Source organism: Trichomycterus rosablanca, chromosome 11 (genome assembly GCF_030014385.1).
Source record: "Trichomycterus rosablanca isolate fTriRos1 chromosome 11, fTriRos1.hap1, whole genome shotgun sequence".
Classification (NCBI taxonomy): Eukaryota; Metazoa; Chordata; class Actinopteri; order Siluriformes; family Trichomycteridae; genus Trichomycterus; species Trichomycterus rosablanca.
This window is the reverse complement of record NC_085998.1, coordinates 20,335,096-20,358,903: the sequence shown is the minus strand read 5'-3', so window position 1 is coordinate 20,358,903 and position 23,808 is coordinate 20,335,096. Positions and strand designations below refer to the sequence as shown.

At 40.2% G+C, this 23,808-nt stretch overlaps 1 protein-coding gene across 2 annotated transcripts in view; it reads left to right on the top strand.

Annotated features, from left to right (window-relative positions):
- Positions 1–23,808, top strand: part of bcl9l (bcl9 like) — a 64,911-nt gene that overhangs the window by 13,914 nt on the left and 27,189 nt on the right. For both annotated transcript variants that reach the window (XM_063005274.1, XM_063005273.1), the window contains exon 2: positions 23,418–23,485. The gene's annotated coding sequence lies outside the window, so the exon portion shown is untranslated. The remainder of the gene's footprint in view (positions 1–23,417; positions 23,486–23,808) is intronic.

The following is a 23,808-nucleotide window of genomic DNA, read 5'->3' as shown; positions in this document are numbered from 1 at the left end:
AGGCATATTCTAATTGACTAAGTATTTACAAGTGCGGCAAAGACTTGTTTTTCCTCAAGTTAAAGCTGAAACATTACTCAAAGTGTTTGTGAATATAAAACTGAAAGCACACACACACACACATATATATATACACTGCCTGGCCAAAACAAGGTTTTAACTAAGCAAATAGTTAAGAGCCTCCCATTGGATAATTACTGCATGGGTGATTATGTTTCAGCTGGCAACAAGTTATTTAACCCTAACTGATGCAGTGAGTAGCTTCTCATTTGTTAAACAACCATGTCGAAAGACATCCTGTGGTCGTGGAAAAGATGTTAATCTGTTTCAGAAGAGTCAAATTATTGGCATGCATCAAGCAGAGAAAACATCTAAGGAGATTGCTGAAACTACTAAAATCGGGTTAAGAACTGTCCAACGCATTATTAAAAAGTGGACGGACAGTGGGGAAACATCAACTTCGAGGAAGGAATGTGGTCGGAAAAAATCTTTAATGATCGATCACTTAAACGTTTGGTGAAATGAAATGGTAGAAAAACTACAGTAGAACTCAGGGATATGTTTAATAGTGACAGTAAGAGCATTTCCACACACACAATGTGAATGGAACTCAAGGGATTGGGACTGAACAGCTGTGTAGCCTTAAGAAAACCACTTGTCAGTGAGGCTAACCGGCAAAAACGGCTTCAATTTGCTAGGGAGCATAAAGATTGGACTCTGGAGCAATGGAAGAAGGTCATGTGGTCTGATGAGTCCAGATTTACCCTGTTCCAGAGTGATGGGCGCATCAGGGTGAGAAGAGAGGCGGCTGAAGTGATGCACCCATCATGCCTAGTGCCTACCGTACAAGCCTGTGGGGGCAGTGCTATGATCTGGGGTTGCAGTCGGTCAGGTCTTGGTTCAGCAACGTTATGTGCCCAAAGACTGAGGTCAGCTGACTACCTGAATATACTGAACGACCAGGTTATTCCATCAATGGATTTTTTCTTCCCTGATGGCACGGGCATATTCCAAGATGACAATGCCAGGATTCATCGGGCTCAAATTGTGAAAGAGTGGTTCAGGGAGCATGAGACATCATTTTCACACATGGATTAGTCACCACAGAGTCCAGACCTGAACCCCATTGAGAATCTTGAGAATCTTTAGGATGTGCTGGAGAAGAGTGCGCAGTGGTCCAAATCTCACATATATATACAGGGGTTGGACAAAATAACTGAAACACCTGGTTTTAGACCACAATAATTTATTAGTATGGTGTAGGGCCTCCTTTTGCGGCCAATACAGCGTCAATTCGTCTTGGAAATGACATATACAAGTCCTGCACGGTGGTCAGAGGGATTTTAAGCCATTCTTCTTGCAGGATAGTGGCCAGGTCACTACGTAATGCTGGTGGAGGAAAACGTTTCCTGACTCGCTTCTCCAAAACACCCCAAAGTGGCTCAATAATATTTAGATCTGGTGACTGTGCAGGCCATGGGAGATGTTCAACTTCACTTTCATGTTCATCAAACCAATCTTTCACCAGTCTTGCTGTGTGTATTGGTGCATTGTCATCCTGATACACGGCACCGCCATTGGATGCACATGGTCCTCCAGAATGGTTCGGTAGTCCTTGGCAGTGACGCGCCCATCTAGCACAAGTATTGGGCCAAGGGAATGCCATGATATGGCAGCCCAAACCATCACTGATCCACCCCCATGCTTCACTCTGGGCATGCAACAGTCTGGGTGGTACGCTTCTTTGGGGCTTCTCCACACCGTAACTCTCCCGGATGTGGGGAAAACAGTAAAGGTGGACTCATCAGAGAACAATACATGTTTCACATTGTCCACAGCCCAAGATTTGCGCTCCTTGCACCATTGAAACCGACGTTTGGCATTGGCACGAGTGACCAAAGGTTTGGCTATAGCAGCCCGGCCGTGTATATTGACCCTGTGGAGCTCCCGACGGACAGTTCTGGTGGAAACAGGAGAGTCGAGGTGCACATTTAATTCTGCCGTGATTTGGGCAGCCGTGGTTTTATGTTTTTTGGATACAATCCGGGTTAGCACCCGAACATCCCTTTCAGACAGCTTCCTCTTGCGTCCACAGTTAATCCTGTTGGATGTGGTTTGTCCTTCTTGGTGGTATGCTGACATTACCCTGGATACCGTGGCTCTTGATACATCACAAAGACTTGCTGTCTTGGTCACAGATGTGCCAGCAAGACGTGCACCAACAATTTGTCCTCTTTTGAACTCTGGTATGTCACCCATAATGTTGTGTGCATTGCAATATTTTGAGCAAAACTGTGCTCTTACCCTGCTAATTGAACCTTCACACTCTGCTCTTACTGGTGCAATGTGCAATTAATGAAGATTGGCCACCAGACTGGTCCAATTTAGCCATGAAACCTCCCACACTAAGATGACAGGTGTTTCAGTTATTTTGTCCAACCCCTGTATATATTAAGGCTGTCGAAGTTAACGCGATAATAACACATTAACGCAATCTCAATTTAACGCGATTTAAAAAAATAGTGCCGTTAACGCAAATTCTATTTGGCCCTGCGAGTCATCCGTAGTTCATGTTGAGACTTGTCCGTGCACGGCATCTCTCATTAAGAGTAGAGGAGTAAGTGCCCAGTGGCAGAGCCAGACAATTTTCACAGGGGTGGCCAAACTGAGACCATTGCTCACACAGGGGTGGCACAGAAACTGATACCTTTTTTATGTGGTCACTCACTCATTTACCTATACAGGCAGTGAGTGCCATGTAGAATTACATCACGAAGACCCGCATTGTTATGTTTTGTACTTAACCACGAAATACAAATGACACTAGTTATGTGGAGAACGTGTTGTCTATTTTGCTTAATCCACAACTTGGAGCATCACACTTAAACATAACACGCCGTTACCCGCTGGTCACCCGATACACATATCAGCTCATTGACGTACAACACACAGTGGTAACGTGATACGCAGATCACGTAAACGATATATATCACACGCATGATAATAATAAGCTTTTTTCTCTCTTAATTTTCCCTGACAAGTGAAAAACCAAAATATAGCAACCTTAACATTATGAGGAAGAATTTCAAAGATATTCCTTTGCAATACTTTATCATTTCAAGAATATGATACAGACTGACCAACACTATTAAGCCAAATCAGCATTGAAAATTGACTTTACTTTTAATAGCCTTCTACAATGCTGGTGCTTCTTAAAACTGAATATTTTCTTTTAAACAGAAGTGTTATTTAAATGCTATTAAATTGTTTTCCAACAAAATCCGCCCAATTTGGCGGATAACCGCCCAATCTGGCAACACTGGAACGCGTTGTTATTATTATCGCGTTAACTTCGACAGCCCTAATAAAAACGTATTGTGATATCCAGTTAGCAGCGTAGGGTTTATATAGCAGCAGGTAGAATAAGGTGAGAATAAGGAGCAAAAACAATGCAATATTGTACAAAGATGCAAGTAATATAGTCACTAGTATGAGTTGTCAGAACCCAGGGAACTAGACTGTGTTGATTGTGAATGAGTTTTTGTGTATGTTCGTGTATGTACACCGATCAACCATAACAATAAAACCAACTCCTTTAAAAAAAAAAATAAAAATTAACTATATGAAATTCTGAGATTAATCGCGATTAAATTTTTTAATCGTTTGACAGCCCTAATATATATACAGTATATTCTCATGGGGTGTCCTAACTTCTTTACATGACTGTATATATGGATTGGCATTAAGGAGCTGTTTTTCCTTCTAGTTGGCCATAAGAAAAGATACAAACCTTGACCCTTTGATTTTGCCCCATTTACATTCAAAACCAATGAATTGCTGAGTCACTTTTACCTTTAATGCTTTATCTTTGGGTTATTTACACATGCAGCCTCATTAAGATCATTTGCCTGGTTGCATTTATTTACTCTTGGGATGTCAAAAGTGTTGAATTTGCACTGAATTAACAAAAGTCTACAAATGTATCATTATTGCAATTCAAAGCAAAGAAATTGAAGACTCTGCCAATACGTTTTAAGTTCTAGTTATTGGACCTTTACAGCTTGCTGACTACTTTATCTAATGTGATTTAATGTCAAATAGTCTAAATTCTCATCTCCGCTGTCTCAGACCTCGTCTCAGACCTCGTGTCTTTTCTACACGCTATAGCTGTATGACCACAGCTCTACACCTGGCTTCTGTTTCACTGTCAGTACGTTCACTTCTGGCCTCGTATTCCTTCCTCTGTTCTCACACACCTTGGATCTGCTCAGGCTGATGTCATGTTTTGTTACCACAGCAACCTGTTTCAACACCCAGTGGAGTGATCTCATCTGTGTGAAGTCCCACGTTGCATTGCAAAGTTGCCCCCTTTATAAAGCCGGCATTGTACTTGAGACGAAAAGGTTTTTACTCGAAATGACTCGATTGCGTAAGAGAGGGTGGGATTTGACCTACAGTATGTTGTGTAAAGGCTCTTAACTGTCTTGAGCTGTGATTCGTGTTCTGATACCTCCTCCCCCTGACTGTTATGGTCTGAATATTTCACATGGCTTTACCTGGTTTATCTTATTGGGATTAATGATCAGATTATAAGTATCAGTCTAATAATAAGGCTGGGCGGTATGACCAAAAATTTGTTTTACTGTATTTTTTAAGATTCTGACAGTTTCATGGTATATCACGGTATGTTTGTTAGCAGTGTTGATCGGCTTGCAGTTATGGTTTTATTGCCTAATGGGGCAGCATGCTGGTTCAGTGGGTAGCACTGTGACCTCACCGCAAGTAGGTCCTGGGTTTGATCCCCAGTTGGAGCGGTCCGGGTCCTTTCTGTGTGGAGTTTGCATGTTCTCCCTGTGTCTGTGTGGGTTTCCTCCAGTAGCTCCGGTTTCCTCCCACAGTTCAAAGACGTGCAAGTGAGGTGAATTGAGATTACAAAATTGTCCATGACTGTGTTTGACATTTAAGACTTGTGTAACCAGTAATTACGTGTCCTGTCATGAATGTGACCAAGGTGTGTAAAACATGATGTTAAAATCCTAATAAATAAATAAATTCCTAATAGTTTCAGCAATCGTTATTTAAATAAAATAAAAGCATACATTTCTTTCCAGTTTGGATAAAAATCTCTGAAAGCATCCGACCGAGCTGGCACATGCACACTGAGGGTGAGGTGGGGTATGTTTTTAGCGAACAGCGTTTATCGAACAATGACTTCTTTGACTGTTATCTGTTAAGCAGTTAATCATTGACATTTCCACTTAGAATATAAACAAAACATGAAATTTAACCAATGATGTCTAAACTTTTGCATATGCCATAAACAATGCATATGCATATGCCATGACCGTATGCCATAAACAATTCTGTGGAATATCGACACTGGATATTACATGACAGATCAGCTGTTTGCACTGAGTGTGCTGCACACACTGTAATTTGTGTTCAGAAAGTCAGTTTGATCACCTCTATAATGAAGACCTTTCCAACTGTATTCGTTAGTTTGAAAGTGTACACATGATTTTAAAATCTAGAAAAATGTGCGCAGGTTCATTCAGTTCCCTTTTATTTGTTATCAGATGTTTGGTTTGACTCACGGCCTCCTCTGAACACATTCTCTGTTTGTAGTGGGCCAAAGTCTCTTTTAAAGATGCACATTTCTTTTGAAGTAACTGCCTGTTCTACGGTTACACCTTTTAAGCAGCTTAAGGTACATCATTTACCTTACCAGCTTATCTTACATAATAAGGTAAATAATTTACAGTACTAACTAACACGATTTGGGGTTCTCAAACTTCTCAGACCTAGTTCTACTCTTGATTAAACCAGGACCTCCAGATCACACACAGACTGAAACACAATAGCCCTATACAGTGGGGAAAATAAGTATTTGATCCCCTGCTGATTTTGTAAGTTTACCCCCTTACAAAGACTTGAACAGTCTATAATTTTTATGGAAGGTTTATTTTAACAGAGAGAGACAGAATATCAACAAAAAATCCAGAAAAAAAACATTAAATAAAAGTTATAAATTAATTTGTATTTAATTAAGGGAAATAAGTATTTGATCCCCTACCAACCAGCAAGAATTCTGACCCCCACAGACCAGTTATGTGCCCATGAGGCACACAAATTAGTCCTGTCCCTGTATAAAAGACTCCTGTCACAGAATCAGTTTCTTGTGTTCAAATCTCTCGACCACCATGGGCAAGACCAAAGAGCTATCAAACGACGTCAGGGACAAGATTGTAGACCTGCACAAGGCTGGAATGGGCTACAAGACCATCAGCAAGAAGCTTGGTGAGAAAGAGACCACTGTTGGTGCGATAATTCGAAAATGGAAGAAATACAAGATCACAGTCAATCGCCCTCGCTCTGGAGCTCCATGCAAGATCTCACCTGGTGGGGTAAGAATGATTCTGAGAAAGGTGAGGTCAGTCCAGAATTACACGGGAGGAGCTTGTCAATGATCTTAAGGGATCTTGTATTTCTTCCATTTTCGAATTATCGCACCAACAGTGGTCTCTTTCTCACCAAGCTTCTTGCTGATGGTCTTGTAGCCCATTCCAGCCTTGTGCAGGTCTACAATCTTGTCCCTGACGTCCTTTGATAGCTCTTTGGTCTTGCCCATGGTGGTCGAGAGATTTGAACGGAAGAAACTGATTCTGTGACAGGAGTCTTTTATACAGGGACAGGACTAATTTGTGTGCCTCATGGGCACATAACCGGTCTGTGGGGGTCAGAATTCTTGCTGGTTGGTAGGGGATCAAATACTTATTTCCCTTAATTAAATACAAATTAATTTATAACTTTTATTTAATGTTTTTTTTCTGGATTTTTTGTTGATATTCTGTCTCTCTCTGTTAAAATAAACCTTCCATAAAAATTATAGACTGTTCAAGTCTTTGTAAGGGGGTAAACTTACAAAATCAGCAGGGGATCAAATACTTATTTTCCCCGCTGTATGTATAGTAAGTTTATTTATTTGTTTATTAGGATTTTAACATCATATTTTACACACTTTGGTTACATTCATGACAGGAGGGGTAGTTACTGGTTACACAAGATTCATCAGTTTAAGTTTTTTTCTTTTTATGTCAAACACAGTCATGGACAATTTTGTATCTCCAATTCACTTTACTTGCACGTCTTTGGACTGTGGGAGGAAATCGGAGCTTCCGCAGGAAACCCACCAGAACACTGGGAGAACATGCAAACTTCACACAGGAAGGACCTGGACCGCTGCACCTGGGAACTGAACCCAGGACCTTCTTTTTGTGAGGCGACAGTGGTACCCATGGAACCACTGTGCCGCCCTACAGTGAGTTTGTAATATTGTAGTGAGCAGATGGATGGATATAGTGACGGACAGTGTTTGTGCAGTCTTGCAGTATATTTATTAATTAATTCATTTACTGTAACCAGTTGCCAGTCCATCACAGGGCAGACACAGACACACACACATTCTCACCCACACTTAGACTCCAAATGGCCTGACCGCATGTCTTTGGAATTGTGGGAGAAAACCGAAGCACCTGGAGGAAATCCACACAGGGAGAACATGCAGAATTTACAGAGAAATGATCATCACTGCTAGGTCGGGAAATCAAACCCAGGCCCTTCTTGCTGTGCTCACCTAACAGCAAGAAGGTCCTGGGTTTGATCCCCAGATGGAGTGGTCCAGGTCCTTTCTGTGTGGAGTTTGCATGTTCTCCCCGTGTCTGTGTGGGTTTCCTCCTGGAGCTTTGGTTTCCTCCCACAGTCCAAAGACGTGCTAGTGAGGTGAATTGCGATACAAAATTGTCTATTGTTCTAATAAATTATTAAATAAATAAATCTAAAGAGCTACTTGAAAAACTACCTGGAAAAGTATCACCAGTGGTTTAAGAACCACTGTGCTAGACAATTTGTAGATCATGAGGATCTTTCAACCTGAGTGCAGGTCCAGTGAATACTTTCAATAGTCGCTACAGTTAAACTACTGTTTGCCCTACCTAAACATACATTCATTTATTTATTGTCTGTTTTATCAGCACTTATATCCTATTCAGGGTCACTGTTAGCGCTTTTCCACCAAAAGAACCATGGTTCTTGAACCGGTTCTGTTCAGGTTTCTTCGAACCTTGGTGTTTTGTAGAGAACCGACCCGCGTTTCCACCAGTTTTTGGGAACCAAGCCTGCGTCATCAGTGGTGGGCGTTACACAAAGAAAGTAAAGAGCAACATGATGGCGGAGCCGTGATGTGTTTGTTGCAGTTGTTGTTTTCTTTAGTTCATTGACGTGAGAAGCGTTTTGGACTTCGCTTTCACCGCGACTCTCTCAGCGCTCGCCTTGAGCCATAAAATATCATTAAGGTTTCAAGACACGAACAAACGTTAGTGTAAAATAACCATCAAATCCAGTCTGAAAGCTCCACATGTATCTGCGTTTAACTGGATTAAACACAGATACATGTTTATGCAGCTCGGGGTTCTGAATCCACAAAAAGCTTCAACTAAATGAAGCGTAACGTGGCTTAATGTACTAGAAGTACCACAGAGGAACACTCAATTTCTCTCTGTTATTACGGGTTATAAGTGCTCTGTACTGGTTATAAGTTCTCTGTGCTGCCCAAATTCATCGCTCATTGTTTTAGTACAAGAAGCTGCGTTACGCTTTATTTAAGTGTTTATTCTGTCCGGGTCACTTTTACCACGTCATATCACACAGTTAATCGCTTTGAAAATATCAGCCAATATCAGTGACAGACTGGGTCAAAATTTAATCTGTTGAACTTTAAAATATGAAAGTGGTTTAAATTCTATATAATGTTATAAAGTCTCATGTGAAAACATCCACTCCTAAACTCGACACTGTGACACGCCCACAGATGGACGTCACGGGTCGCGCTGAAAAACCAAGTATTCTGTGGTGCCAGATTAGAACGCAAGTTCGCTGTCTGGAACCTCTTTTTTTCAGTGAAAACACGCGGAACCGGTTCAAAATCAAGTTCGGGAACCGGAACTGAACCGGAACCGCGTGGGTGGAAAAGGGGTATGTGGGTACATTTTACTGGGCGAAGGGTAGGAAACACCTTGGACAGGTTGCCAGTCTATCACAGGGCAAACACACACACATTCACACTTACGGCAATTTTAATATCTCCAGTTAACCTAACTGCAAATTCCACACAGCAAGTTCTAGTGCTTAGTTATGGCTTTGAACGACAAGGGAAGTGGTAAACAAAAGAGGGTGCATCTAGGTATTGCTGAAAAGTAAGAACCTATTAAGGAAGTGGAAAGTGGTGTTTCTGTGGCTCGCGTGTGTGAGGAATATGGTGTTTTACATTACTTATTTACATATTTATTTACGCTGTTTATTTGACTGTTTATCATACGTGCACGTTTAGCACTTTTGTGGACCTTAGTGCTGTGTTTCCCCCTGGAAAAAAAAACCTTGCTGTTTTGGACAATCGCATTTTACGGACCCCGTCCCCCCCTTAGTCCGTTAAATCGAGGTTCCTCTGTAACTGAAATTAGAATATGGCCATTCTGTAATTACAAAAAAAAAATTGGATTTTGCTTATTCAATTTATGTGTAGTCCATTCTTGGATTTAAACTGGATTTTACAGATTAGCATATTTAGTTGTGTTTAGCCACAAAGCCACAATGAGCAGTTTCAGGATAAGTAAAAGTGTGATTGCTATCTACAATGCAAACCACTCTCCATATTTCACAGTTTACAACTCACCATGCTGTGTTTTTCTCACAATACCACAGTTCTAATTTAAAGTGGAATAAAACAGTTCAGTCATTTGTGAAACAGGGAGAATCTTTGCTGTTGACTTTGACATGTAAACAGTTTGTCTCACTGGCCACAATTCAAAAAGGTCAGCTGCAAGCTGGGTCAAAGATCAATCCGATTAAACTTTGAGCACAGCAGTAAGTTGTAAAATATGAACGTCAAAGTCTATGCGGTGTACGAGGCTCAGGGTAGTTCAGTGTTAAGGTAAGCAGAGCCGCCAAAGTTTCACTTTGCTGGTGTGTAAATCAAACAGGTGTGTTTTTCTCCTTTATACTTTTTTGTAATATAAAGACAAGTACAAACTCCATGATCCATGATTTTGGTTATATCATCCATCCATTTACAGAATGTATTTATTTATTAGGATTTTAACGTCATGTTTTACACGCTTTGGTTACATTCATGACAGGATCGGTAATCACTGGTTACACCAGATTTGTCAGTCCAAGTTAAATATCAAACACAGTCATGGACAATTTTGTATCTCCAGTTCACCTCACTTGCACGTCTTTGGACTGTGAGAGGAAACCAGAGCTCTTGAAGGAAACCCACACAGACATGGGGAGAACATGCAAACTCCACACATAAACTAGGAATCGAACACAGGACCTTCTTGCTGTAAAGTTATTAAAGTCTTAACTTAGGTTTCTATTTACTGCAGTGGGGTGACTCGGTGGGTAGCACTGTCACCTCACAGCAAGAAGGTCCTGGGTTTGATTCCCAAGTGGAGCAGTCTGGGTTTCTTTGTAGAGTTTGCATGTTCTCCCCATGTCTGCATGGGTTTCTTTTGGGAGCTTTGGTTTCCTCCCACAGTCCAAAGACATGCGAGTGAGGTGAATTGGAGACACAAAATTGCCACTGATGGTGTTTCATATTGAACTTGAACTGATAAATCTTTAATTACCTGTAATGAAATGTAATAAAAGGTAATTACCTGTTTTGTCATGAATGTAACCAAGTGTAAAACATGACATTAAAATTCTAATAAACAAATCAACAACATTGTTTGTTATCTTGATTATAAGAAAGGTCAAGGTACAGTGGCTAGACTTTTTTTCTTATCCTCGATGATAGAAAATTCAATTAGGGCAACACAATTTTACCACAAGTAAGAACTTAGGAGCACTAACAGCACCCTGTCTGAAGAAACTCTGGTTTGTGGTTTTCTTATCTTTAAGATTCTGTGCGGGTCTTAAGTTTGTCCGTACTTAATTTAAAGTTCAAGAGGCAAAAGAGATTCATTTTTTTAAATAACTAATTTGTGGCCTGCTGTTCTATGTTACTTTGTTAACAAAGTAGCTCTTCTTGTTCCTTTATGGTACTTTTGAGCTGCCTATCTCTCATTAGGTAATTACTATGAGTAATAAGTAATTACTATAATACTTGATTATACTTACTTTGTTCATTTAAAGCATTGTTTATTCTCGTTATTAATTGCCAGTCAACCTTATACACAGTGCTTATGGTGAATAGTGCTGATCCTGTCTGTTTGGATCTTCAGGCTTTTTAATAGCTTATTTCTTGTTCCTCTAATTATATCCATCGATCTTGCTGACCTTTCTCTTTCTCTTTTATTTTCAAATTTTCCAAGCATTTTCTTTTCCAATAAATTGGTCTGCTTCACAATGTGAGTTTTTCTTCTAACAATTACATTTGTTATTCTTCTTTGCCATCCAGAGTTGCCTCGCAATGCGAATCCTGCCAATTACCCATCACGATTAAACACATACTGAGTGCCCTAAATACCAAAGGGAAAGACAAAAATTCTCCATAGTTGGGACAATGAAAGACATTCTTAACCTTGAAAAAGCAGAAAAGCTTCATTGCAATCACTAAATTAGGAATACATATATAATATTAGAGACTACCTAACAGATACAAAGCACGCACATAAACCTTTCCTGCCGTGAATGTAACTTACAAGAGTAAACACGGCGTTAAAAGATCTCTCTCCCATGACTGGTGCTATTACGACCTCCGCTGGCTGATTGATGGCACCTGCACAGAGATGAGGAAAGAGTGCTCTCAGGGTGTGTCTCTCCGTACACAACGCTGAGCTGCCCTGCACTCGTCAAAGTGTAGGTGATAAGATGCATACGGCATGCTGTCCACGTGTCGGAGGGGGCGTGGGTTAGCTTCGTTCTCATCAATCAGAGCAGGGATCGGCATTGGTGGAGAGGAAGCATGACGCAATCAGGCAATTGGACGCGCTTAAGGGAGAAAAAGGGGAGAAAATGCATAAAAAAAAGATGGATGGATGGATGGATAGATGGATAGATTGCAATCCAGGGTACTCTCAAATGTCTTGACCAGCCCTAAAGTTTAAAGGCGTCAGTGTCTTTCTTGTCCTGCTTTTTATTGTACAGCTTTCACATACATAAAGAACCATAATGAAATATTTACCTTGTCTACTATAAAAGAATGAGGTATGAATTCCAGTGTTTCTTATTTGGTAATATATATTATATTGGTTAATACAGTTTTATTAATATATGACATTTAAATGTTTGTTTAGTGACATTTCTACTTCTGCTGTGGCATAGAATTGGTACAGAGAAAAGTCATTTTACTGGTATTGCCATCAACAACTAATGTCTGTGTCCTGATCACTTTAGTAATAAATATTTTACAGCTAGTCTATGCTAAATTAAATAGTCAATGTAAATGTCATAGTGTGCACTTTTCAATGACTAATTGCAAGCCCAAAAATTAGATGCAGCCAGTGAGAGAGTTTGAAAAACAGGGAATAGGGTCATCTATGGAATGAAATGTAGGAGGAGTGTTTATTTTAGTGTATGTATAGGTGTGTACTATAGGTGTGTACAGAGTGCTGTACAGGCACTTCAAGCCAAACTTTATTTGGAAATATCTAAATTGCTCAGACAGTAGCAGGCCAAAGGGCAGCCTGCCAGGTAAGATTTGGCAAAGGCTCAAGTACAACACCATAGGCCCTTTGATCTGCTATGATAAATGTGTAGATTGTGTGTGTGTGTGTATGTGGTTGTGTATTTATAGAATATTCTTGATTGTTGCGAGAAATCAGATATCGGCTGATCATGGTTTTACATGTATCTAAGTTTCTGATTGTGTAAAAATACAACATGAGTCAATAATACAATTTCTATTAATAGATGCATATAACACTAGCATGTCTTTTGAAAAGAATTCAAAATAGCTGCCCTAAATAGCTTACTACTACTTACTTTAAAATAGTTATAAATATAAATATATACAAATATTATTGGTGAATTAGTATTTAAGGTTAATAGAAGGGGCTCTTACTGTATGTGATTGCTGTGGACTGAAAATAGCTACATTAGTCGCACTATTTATTTCTTTTAGAACAAGTGCGGCAAGCCGCTCAGGTGGCGCAGCGGTAAAAACACACGCTGCAACCAGAGCTGGGATCTCGACTACATCGTATCGAATCTCAGCTCTGCCTTGCCGGCTGAGGCTGAGCGGCCACATGAACAACGATTGGCCTGTTGTTCATATGGGTGGGACTAACCCGGATACGGGTCTCTCTCTGTCAGACTGGTGCAATTACGACCTCTGCTGGCTGATTAGAGGCGTCTACACAGAGATGAGGAAAGAGTGCTCTTAATAAATAATTTTTGCAGTGCAGCATTGGTATTATGGTTTGGTGTGGACGATAAGGTTACAAATACTGTAAAGCTTGAGTGTATACCGATGTATTCTGATAGAAACTACTGTATATTATGCCCCTGTCTCACGTTTTTACATCTCCTCCCCCGGGTTTCCAAACCCTGTATCTTGCGTTGTCATTGGCTGTAGTTCGACACTGCACTCACTGCCAGTCGGCCGGCCGATTCAGATATTTAACATGCTAGATATTTTACTTCAGTCCACGAGCGCGCAGCGAGACGCTCGGATCGAGTTGTTGAACAGTTCACACACCGAGTTGCCTATGAGCCGGCACATCTAGCGGCGACCAGTCGGCGAAAATCAGGGCAAAAATCGTGTAGTGTGAACAGACATGAACACAGTGAGTGTAGATTTTAAATGGTAGTCGGTGTTAATTAAACATGTAAATCATACAATAATAAAGATCCAGACTGTATCGAGCGGCACAGTGGCTCGGTGGGTAGCACTGTCTCCTCACAGCAAGAAGATTCTGGGTTCGATTCCCAAATAAAGTGGTCCGGGTTTTTTGTGTGTGAAGTTTGCATGTAAAATTAAAATGTATTTTGATTACTAGGTTGGTGTCTCAAATCTAATTGTGTTTAAGATGTGTACCGGTTCCGTATGACTAGAATGTGTACCGGTAACGTATGAATAGAATAAATGTGGAAGGAGCAAATACGTTTAATAGGATTTGATAAATAAGAGACATTGCTAAGCATTAAAGGTCCATACAAAGGAGTGGGAAGTAGTACTCGACTGCAGCACTGTTTTTCTCTTAAGCAGCACTAGAACACACTTCCCAGCAATCATCAAGTCAGCATAAACTGGAAAGCTTGTCCTATAATAGAGATAGGAACAGTAATTGTTATCTCAGCTTCAGCTGGAAACTGGAATAATATGTGACCATTCAGAATTCTGCATTACACTGCCACTAATTAAGGTTCTTAAATTACAAAAGTCTTAAAAAAGAACGAAACCAACATCTTACTTAAGAACAAAACATGAGCTTAGCTGTCTGAGTCAGTGCAAACTTACCTGGACTTCTAAAATGAAAAACTAAGTGGATACATTTTGGATTTGCATGTACAGTAAGTGCAAATTATAAATCTGCTTTAAAATGGTCAATTATAGCAAAAACTGACATAAAAAGGAACTTATTTTTGTTTTGCAGAAAGATTTAGCTATTTATCTTCTTACACCAGCCACTAATTTGAAAGAGATTCCAAACTCTTTTGGTTAAGCGAGAACAAATCTGTCAGTAAAGTCATTATTTTTATAATTTTGTATTATTAGTAGATTGATTATGAAGGACGGCACAGTGCCTAAGTGGGTAGCACTGTCGCCTCACAGCAAGAACGTCCTGGGTTCGATCCCCAGGTGGGGCGGTCAGGGTCCTTTCTGTGCAGAGTTTGCATGTTCTCCCCGTGTGTGTCTGTGTGGGTTTCCTCCAGGAGCTCCGGTTTCCTCCCACAGTCCAAAAAAACATGCAGTCAGGTTAATTGGAGACACTGAATTGCCCTCTAGGTGAATGGGTGTGTGTGTGTGTGTGTGTATGTGTGTCTGCCCTGTGATGGACTGGTGCGCCCTGTCCAGGGTATTACTGTGTGCCTTGCACCCCCTGTGACCCTGATTGGATAAGCAGTTAAGAAAGTGAGTGAGTAATTATGAAGGAAAGACTTCCCATAAGTGTGATCTTGAAAAGTGTAAACAAATGGGCCGTCTTGACAGTTTTTAATTGAAATAAACAGCGCTTCCTTAGCGCCCCGACATCACCGCGTGAGAATTTGTCTGCGGTGTAATTGTATATTTTGAAATACTCTGAAAATAGAACATTACTGCTATATTACCATATTTTACATTTTCAATGGCATTCTTCTTTGAGTAAATGTGTATGTGTGTGTAAGGGAGAGCGAGAGGGAGAGCATTTAGAACATTTATTCTAAAGCTTACACTCAACAACTTATACACTCACTCACTTTCTAAGCCACTTTTTTTTTATCAGGGTCATGGGGGGTGCTGGAGCCAATACCAGCTCTCAATGGGTGCAAAGCACAGAAAAACCCTGGACAGGGTGCCAATCCATCGCAAGACAAACACACAGACACGCACATTTAAAAGCAATTTTTGGTATCTTACTTTATTTATTTATTACCTGGCTGCATGTCTTTGGACTGCGGGAGAAACCCACGCAGACACGAGGAGAGCATGCAAACTCCATACAGAAAGGACCCAGACTGCTCTACCTGGGAATAGAACCCAGGACCTTCTTGCTGCGAGGCGACAGTTCTACCCACTGAGTCACCATGCTGCCCACAAATAAACTTAATTATGATGCTGGCAGTAAAAAGGAGCAAAGTGGTAGCAGACTCACTGTCCATTTTATCAGCTCCACTTACCATATAGAAGCACTTTGTAGCTCTACAATTACTGACTGTAGTCCATCTATTTCTCTACATACTCTTTCACCCTGGTCCTCAATGGTCAGGACTCTCCCAGGACCACCACAGAACAGGTATTATTTGGATGGTGGATCATTCTCAGCACTGCAGTGACACTGACATGGTGGTGGTGTGTTAGTGTGTGTTGTGCTGGTATGAGAGGATAAGAGACAGCAGTGCTGCTGGAGTTTTTAAATACCGTGTCCACTCACTGTCCACTCTATTAGACACTCCTACCTAGTTGGTCCACCTTGTAGATGTAAAGTCAGAGACGATCGCTCATCTATTGCTGCTGTTTGAGTTGGTCAACTTCTAGATCTTCATCAGTGGTCACAGGACGCTGCCCAAGGGGCGCTGTTGGCTGAATATTTTTGGTTGGTGGACTATTCTCAGTCCAGCAGTGACAGTGAGGTGTTTAAAAAATCCATCAGTGCTGCTGTATCTTATCCACTCATACCAGCACAACACACACTAACACACCACCACCATGTCAGTGTCACTGCAGTGCTGAGAATGATCCACCACCCAAATAATACCTACTCTGTGGTGGTCCTGGGAGAGTCCTGACCATTAAAGAACAGCATGATTGAGGGATAACAAAGCATGCAGAGAAACAGATGGACTACAGTCAGTAATTGTAGAACTACAAAGTGCTTCTATATGGCAAGTGGAGCTGATAAAATGGACAGTGAGTGTAGAAACAAGGAGGTGGTTTTAATGTTATGACTTGATCGGTGTATATACCTGCAACAAACAGAGAGAAACTAACACAGAAAGAGAGAGCGAGAGAGCTCTGAATGAACCTTTACACTGTTTATATTTGTTATGCACTGTTGTATTTGCATTATTTCCTTTTAAAAGGGAGAAAGAGAAAAACTAGACAGTGATACCGTCGTGTGCAAGAGCTTTGTGGTGGGAATGGAGGTGGTTTTAAGGTCATCACCCTGTAACAGCACTGAAATGGAAATCTGTGTGGGATCTTGTCGTCGTCATTAGTTGAACTCTTACTGGAAGACGCGTATGAAAGTGTACATGTGTGTGTTCTTTGTGTACTTTCTCCTAATCGTTCAAGCCCCAGCGTATATTATAGCCATAATATTCTGATAAGGACAAGGGCGGTTATTGACAATGCATGAATACTTATGATTTTACTACTTCATTATTATTTTAAGGATTTTAACTTTTATCTCCCCTCCTAGTTATTAAGTTCAGGTATTTTAGCCACAACAGGTGTTTAATTATAATACTTTTAAGTTTGTGGCAACAGTTTGGAATAAGTTCTTTTATGTTCCAGCATGACTGTGCCTATGTGCACAAAGCAATGTCTACAAAGACATGGAACTCCAGTGCCCTGCACAGACCTACTGTTTAGTTACCAGCGTCTCTATAGTGCATTATAGACTTTCTGACACAAATTGTGGTTTTCACAAAGGCAAGAATGGGTTGTCATGAGTCAGGATTTGGCCCAGAAGCTGATATCCAGCATGCCAGGGTGAATTGCAAATGTTTTGGAAAAAGAAGGGTCAGCACTGTAAATATTGAGTCTTTGCATAAACTTTATGTATCTGTCAATAAAAGTAAAAAACGTATTAAATGCTTATAATTGTACTTCAGTATACCATAGAAACATCTGACGAAAAGATCTAAAAACAGTGAAGCAGCAAACTTTGTGAAAACCAAAATTTGTGTTAGTCTCAAAACTTTTGACCACGACTGTACAGAGGGTTAAAGCTAAACAGTGTGGCTGCTATTTTGAGTTTTCTTTACATAATCTTGATGGACCTAGACTAAGCTCTAAGATATTTGTAATGGCCCTAAGACACACCTGGGCATTGTTTGGCAGCCCTTTGGCTGCCCCCAATGTGACCTGCATGAAGTTATTCAATTCAACTTTATTGTCATTATACACTGCCTGGCCAAAAAAAAGGTCACACACTCTAATATAACATTGCTGAACCTAGACCTGACCAACTGCTGCAACCCCAGATCACAGCACTGCCCCCACAGGCTTGTACGGTAGGGACTAGGCATGATGGGTGCATCTCTTCAGCCGCCTCTCTTCTCACCCTGATGCGCCCATCACTCTGGAACAGGGTAAATCTGGACTCATCAGACCACATGACCTTCCTCCATTGCTCCAGAGTTCGATCTTTATGCTCCCTAGCAAATTGTAGCCGTTTTTGCCGGTTAGCCTCACTGACAAGTGGTTTTCTTAAGGCTACACAGCTGTTTAGTCCCAATCCCTTGAGTTCCCTTCACATTGTGTGTGTGGAAATGCTCTTACTGTCACTATTAAACATTTCCCTGAGTTCTACTGTAGTTTTTCTACCATTTCATTTCACCAAACGTTTAAGTGATCGCCGATCACGATCATTCAAGATTTTTTTCCGACCACATTCCTTCCTCGAAGTTGATGTTTCCCCACTGTTCTTTCACTTTTTAATAATGCGTTGGACAGTTCTTAACCTGATTTTAGTAGTTTCAGCAATCTCCTTAGATGTTTTCTCTGCTTGATGTATGCCAGTAATTTTACTCTTCTGAAACAGATTAACATCTTTTCCACGACCACAGGATGCCTTTCGACATGGTTGTTTAACAAATGAGAAGCTACTCACTGCATCAGTTAGGGTTAAATAACTTGTTGCCAGCTGAAACATAATCACCCATGCAGTAATTATCCAATGGGAGGCTCTTACCTATTTGCTTAGTTAAATCCAGGTGGTGACCTTTTTTGGCCAGGCAGTGTACAGTACAGGGTTGTACAGTATAACGAAACACTGTCAGGTTACATCTCCAGTGTAGGCAACAAAAGACAATAGTAAAAGACAAAAAAAAAAAAAAGGTAAAGGTGCATAGACAAGACAAAGGTGCAAGGAAAATGTGCATAGGCAATACAACCATACAATGTGCATAGGTAATACAATGTGCATAGGTAATACAATGTGCATAGGTAATACAATGTGCATAGGCAATACAACAATACAATGTGCATAGGCAATACAACAATACAAAGGTGCATGCATAGACGTGCAGGTCTATGCATAGACGAGGCAAGGTGCATAGGTGCATAGACAGGTCTGAGGTAGTGGATTAGCAGCTTATCAGGTGTAAATAAGTGTACATCATACATGCAATACAAATGCATTGTTTTTAATATATAAAGGGACTGCAATTTACATACATTTTAATTTACTTGTGTGTAAGTGCATCCAGCCTCACTGTAATGTTTCGGCGAACAGGACTGTGATTGATAGAAACGGTAGAGTTTTTTTAACAAGACATGAACTTCTAAGTATTTATTTACTGAAGTCAGATGTAAAGCCGTTTAAGGATGACAGTTTAAATCTCCATTACGTTACTAAACACAAAAGTAATACAAGAACTAGAATGATGCAGAGCGCTCACATCTGAAGCTTTGCTAGCTAAACTGCAAAAGCAACAAGGAAACTTGCTAATTCTTTTTTGTAAAGTTTTACACATCCAGGACTGGAGCGGTAATTGTCGTAATTATACTCCCAACAAAATTTGTGTATAGTTAATTAAAAAACTTGCACATTTTGTTCACACCTGTTTTCAGGAATGTTGATTAAATGCTGAAATAATGTTGATGTTTTAATGCTGCCTGCTTTTTATTTTCATTGTCTAATTGTAACACCTACTCCTAACAGTAACAGCTTATCAAAACTGTACAATTTACTGCTTTCTATAAAGAGATAGAATTAATTTTGAGCAGAATTAAGTTCAGACTGTTGGTCTGGCCCTCCACAACAGACCCAGTTTCTCATGTGGCCCCTTGAAAAATGTAACTGCCCACCTCTGCTTTAAGATAATCAGTTTTATATCCTTCCCAGATCTGTTCTTTTCTATGAATATATTTAAATTCTAATGTACCTTCCCTTTAAATGATTCTGTGTTTTTACATTACTAATAGACTTCACACTGCACTTCCACTTTAGTTAGCACTTTAATCAGTATGAATGAAATGTAGACAGGTTTACAGGTGAAGTGTTTGTGGATTTATTGTTGTACATTTGGATGCAGTGTGATGTAAGATGACTTGTTGAGACCTGTACATACACAGACAGAAATGCACTTAATGGTTTTGTTCTCACAAGCCTGTGTGATGATTGTGACTCAAAGGCACAGTCTTGGACAAGTACAGACACAAATACACACCCTCTGTTTCCAGCAGACGTCTACATACACCAGGGTTGTCCAAACTTTATTAGTAAAAGCCAGACTTAAGGTTAAGGGTGAATTACTTCACATGGTCACAGTGGAACAGCTGGTGCAGCGGCTGCCGCATGGCAACATGAGTTTCATCCTTGCTTCCATTCATTTTCTTTGAGAAATTTTCCCATGTCTGTGGTGTTTGTGTGGATTTTTTTACAGGTATTCCAGTTTCTCCCACCTTTCAAAAACCCCCCAAAAAATTACAGTGGTACCTTGAAACTCAGCATCAGTTGGTTCTGGGAGTGTTGTTGAGTTACAAGGTACCACTGTAACTGCTTTAAATGGTTTCTTTTTGTAAGTAAATACATTTTTTAGGGGTAACCCTGCAATGAACTGGCACCTTGCCCAATCACGTCATCCTGTTCAGGGTTGCAGCGGGTTCTCCTCTCCTCCTCCTGGAATACCGTGGACAGGGCACCAGTTTATTACAGAGCTTTGACCATCTTCCCCTCAGACATAGCCAGTGATTCTGTGTAGATGCCCGATTGGCTGATAGAACTTCTGAGATACGAACCCCCATCTCAGCAGTGGTGGGCTGGCGTAACAGACCGCTGTGTCCACTTACCAGAACTGACATGCAAAGCCCAATGAAAGATCAAATGTGACAGTTAAAACTAAACCCTGGACTTCAGTACTGCATTAGGTCTTGTTTAAAATTGGTTCTTCATTAGGTTAACTAACAAGATCCGTTCAGGCATAACTCGATTCATGCTGCTAAGCGTTCTTTTGGCATGCTGGTTTATTGTACGGTATATGATGTTCCAATTCATCCTAAAACTGTTTCATGGGGTTGAGGTCAGGGCTTTGTGCAGGTCACTAGAGTTCATTTATACAAAACCCATCGAACCATGTATTTATTGACCTCACTTTGTGGCACAGTCAAGCTGAAACCTTCCTAAACTATTGCAACAAAGTGAAAGCTTATCATTTATTAGAAAGGGGTGTAGTATAGCTTTAGTGCTGCCACCTATACGTAAAAAATATTACAGGCCATATAAAAATAATCCATGGGCCACTTCAGGGTTTTTCAAACCCAAATGGGTCGCAAAGAAAAATAATAATAATTAAATAAACTTGTACGTGAACGCCCCCTTGTGAAGGATTTATGTTACATCTTGTATAGAGAGAGTAAGATTCATTGTGTTGCCTGGGTCATGGACAAAATGTGGGTCGTCTGAAAAAAAAATACACATAGAAGAGATGCAATAGAGATGCAAACCATGGACCAATGTCTCTGCAATAAAGAAGTAACATGGCTAGCCTTTTAATGGTTTTGGCAGTGCTGGTATAGGCAGATGGAGTGAATGAATGAGGGTTCTTAATTGGCCCTATGGGGGTTTTTGTATTAACCAATAGAATGTTATCAGATTGTATGATGGCCCAAACTCACCTCTCTTTCTTTAGCAAGCTTCTGTAGCCACTGTTGGGCCCTTGAACAAGCTGGTGTATGGGGAAAAAGAATTTAGTTGTGCTGTACACGTGTATATGTATATATGGCTAATACAGTGGTACCTTGAAACTCGACGTCAGTTGGTTCTGGGAGTGGCGTTGAGTTTGTTTGTTTATTAGGATTTTAATGTCATGTTTTACACTCTTTGTTTACATTCATGACAGAAACGGTAGTTACTCATTACACAAACTTCATCAGTTCACAAGGTTATATCAAACACAAACAATTTTCCAATCAGTCAATCTCCAATTCACCTCACTTGCATGTCTTTGGACTGTGGGAGGAAACCAGAGCACCCGAATGAAACCCACACAGACACGGGGAGAACATGCAAACTCCACTCAGAAAGGACTCGGACCACCCCACCTGGGGATCGAACCCAGGATCTTCTTGCTGTGAGCTACCCACTTAGCCACCGTGCTGCCTGGCGTTGACGTTAAAAGCCGTTGAGTTTCAAGATATTTTTCCCTTAAGGATGTATGGGAAACCTGTTAATGCGTTCCATGGTCCCGTGGAACTGCATATATTTTAGGCTAATGTAAAATAATGGGGTTGTTTTTGGCACTTATACACTGAAAATAACACAAATATAATATAAAAACACTGAAATACTATTGAAAATAGTAAAAAATCAATAAAAAAACAAAAATTCTTCTTCTTCTTGCTGCTTTTAAAACACACACAAGTTGATAGTGGAGGTGAAGGTTACGGAGACCCTAAGGTGACCTCCCTTAAAAAAGAAATAACACGTGGGAACGAGATAATTAAGTCGTGGCCACGCATTAATAAGGAGTGGGAATGAGATCGTGGCCACGACTGAAAAGGTTGAAACAGTTGAATATTGTTTACTCTGTTCCCTTTCTTGACTATCGTGTCAATAAACAGAATGGACGATTAAAGCATTGTACTTGCTTACTTTATATTTATTACATCTACAACAGTAGCAAACATTAACGTGTGTATAAACATCACTATGACAACCCGCATACATCTGTGTGTGCGTCGCTCTAACAGTTCCTTACTGAAACATAAAACCATCACACGTTCCATACATTAACACATATAGTTAGGGTATGTATGAAACAGTTAAATATGGTGTGATCATCTGTTACACCCAGGAGGGAGACTGCATATTACATCAAGGCTCCAAAACAAACAATCTACGGTTAACTATATGTGTTAAGTAAGGAACTGTTAGATCTGTTACACACAGATGTATGCGGGTTGTCATAGTAATGTTTATACACACGTTAATGTTCACTACTGTTGTAGATGTAATAAATATAAAGTAAGCAAGTACAATGCTTTAATCGTCCATTCTGTTCATTGACACGATAGTCAAGAAAGGAAACAGAGTAAACAATATTCAACTGTTTCAACTTTTAATAATGCGTGGCCACGACTTAATTATCTCGTTACCACGCGTTAATAATGCGTGGCGACGCGTTATTTTTTTTTTAGGGGATGTCACCTTAGGGGCTCCGTAGAAGGTCATGTTTAAATGTGTATTATAGTGCTAATTCTTAATCAAATCTAAAAGAAAGAGAGGATACATAATTACTTAATAGTGTTGAGGAATGTTTAATACTCTGTGGTTTTAAATTGTGAATTATAGGAGGGCCTTGTAATACGAGAAACTTGACCTCTAGGCGAAAGTCTTTACCCCTGATCAAAGCTTTCATGTCTTGTTCTTTTTTTCTTGAAGGGGCAAATATAAAAATCTGTTGAATTTTGCCTCCTTGACCCCTCTAATCTTAACTCTCTGATTGAATATGAATAGTACACAAACACATCTTGTCTTCTGTGCATATTTACTATTAGTGTATATTTTAATATTGCATATTTATTTGTGTTTGTATATATTCTACAGATTATTGTGGGCAGTAAAGAGATCTGAAGCCGGAATGCCACAGTGTGCCAGATCGTCATTAAAGTGAGGTAAGTACTAACACCCTCTTCCTTACTCTGTGGTCTCAGTTACTAAATGTTATGGACTAACATCCCTAGCCTGCACTAAGCTAAACATTTGTGTAACTTAAGACTGTATAACTCTATAATGTCCGTTTAGCTCAAATCTAAAGGGAAAACAACTCAAGGATTCGTGTTTGCCTTGACTTTCAGGCTTAGTTCTTTTTCAGCTGATTAATTATGGTTATTATCCAGCTCTGCAGTGGCCACTTAACATTGCACAAAGCAGTGCATTCTCGGCCAGTGCATGCTATGTCTCAGCCCAGGGTTTAAACACACAAAAATACAAATGC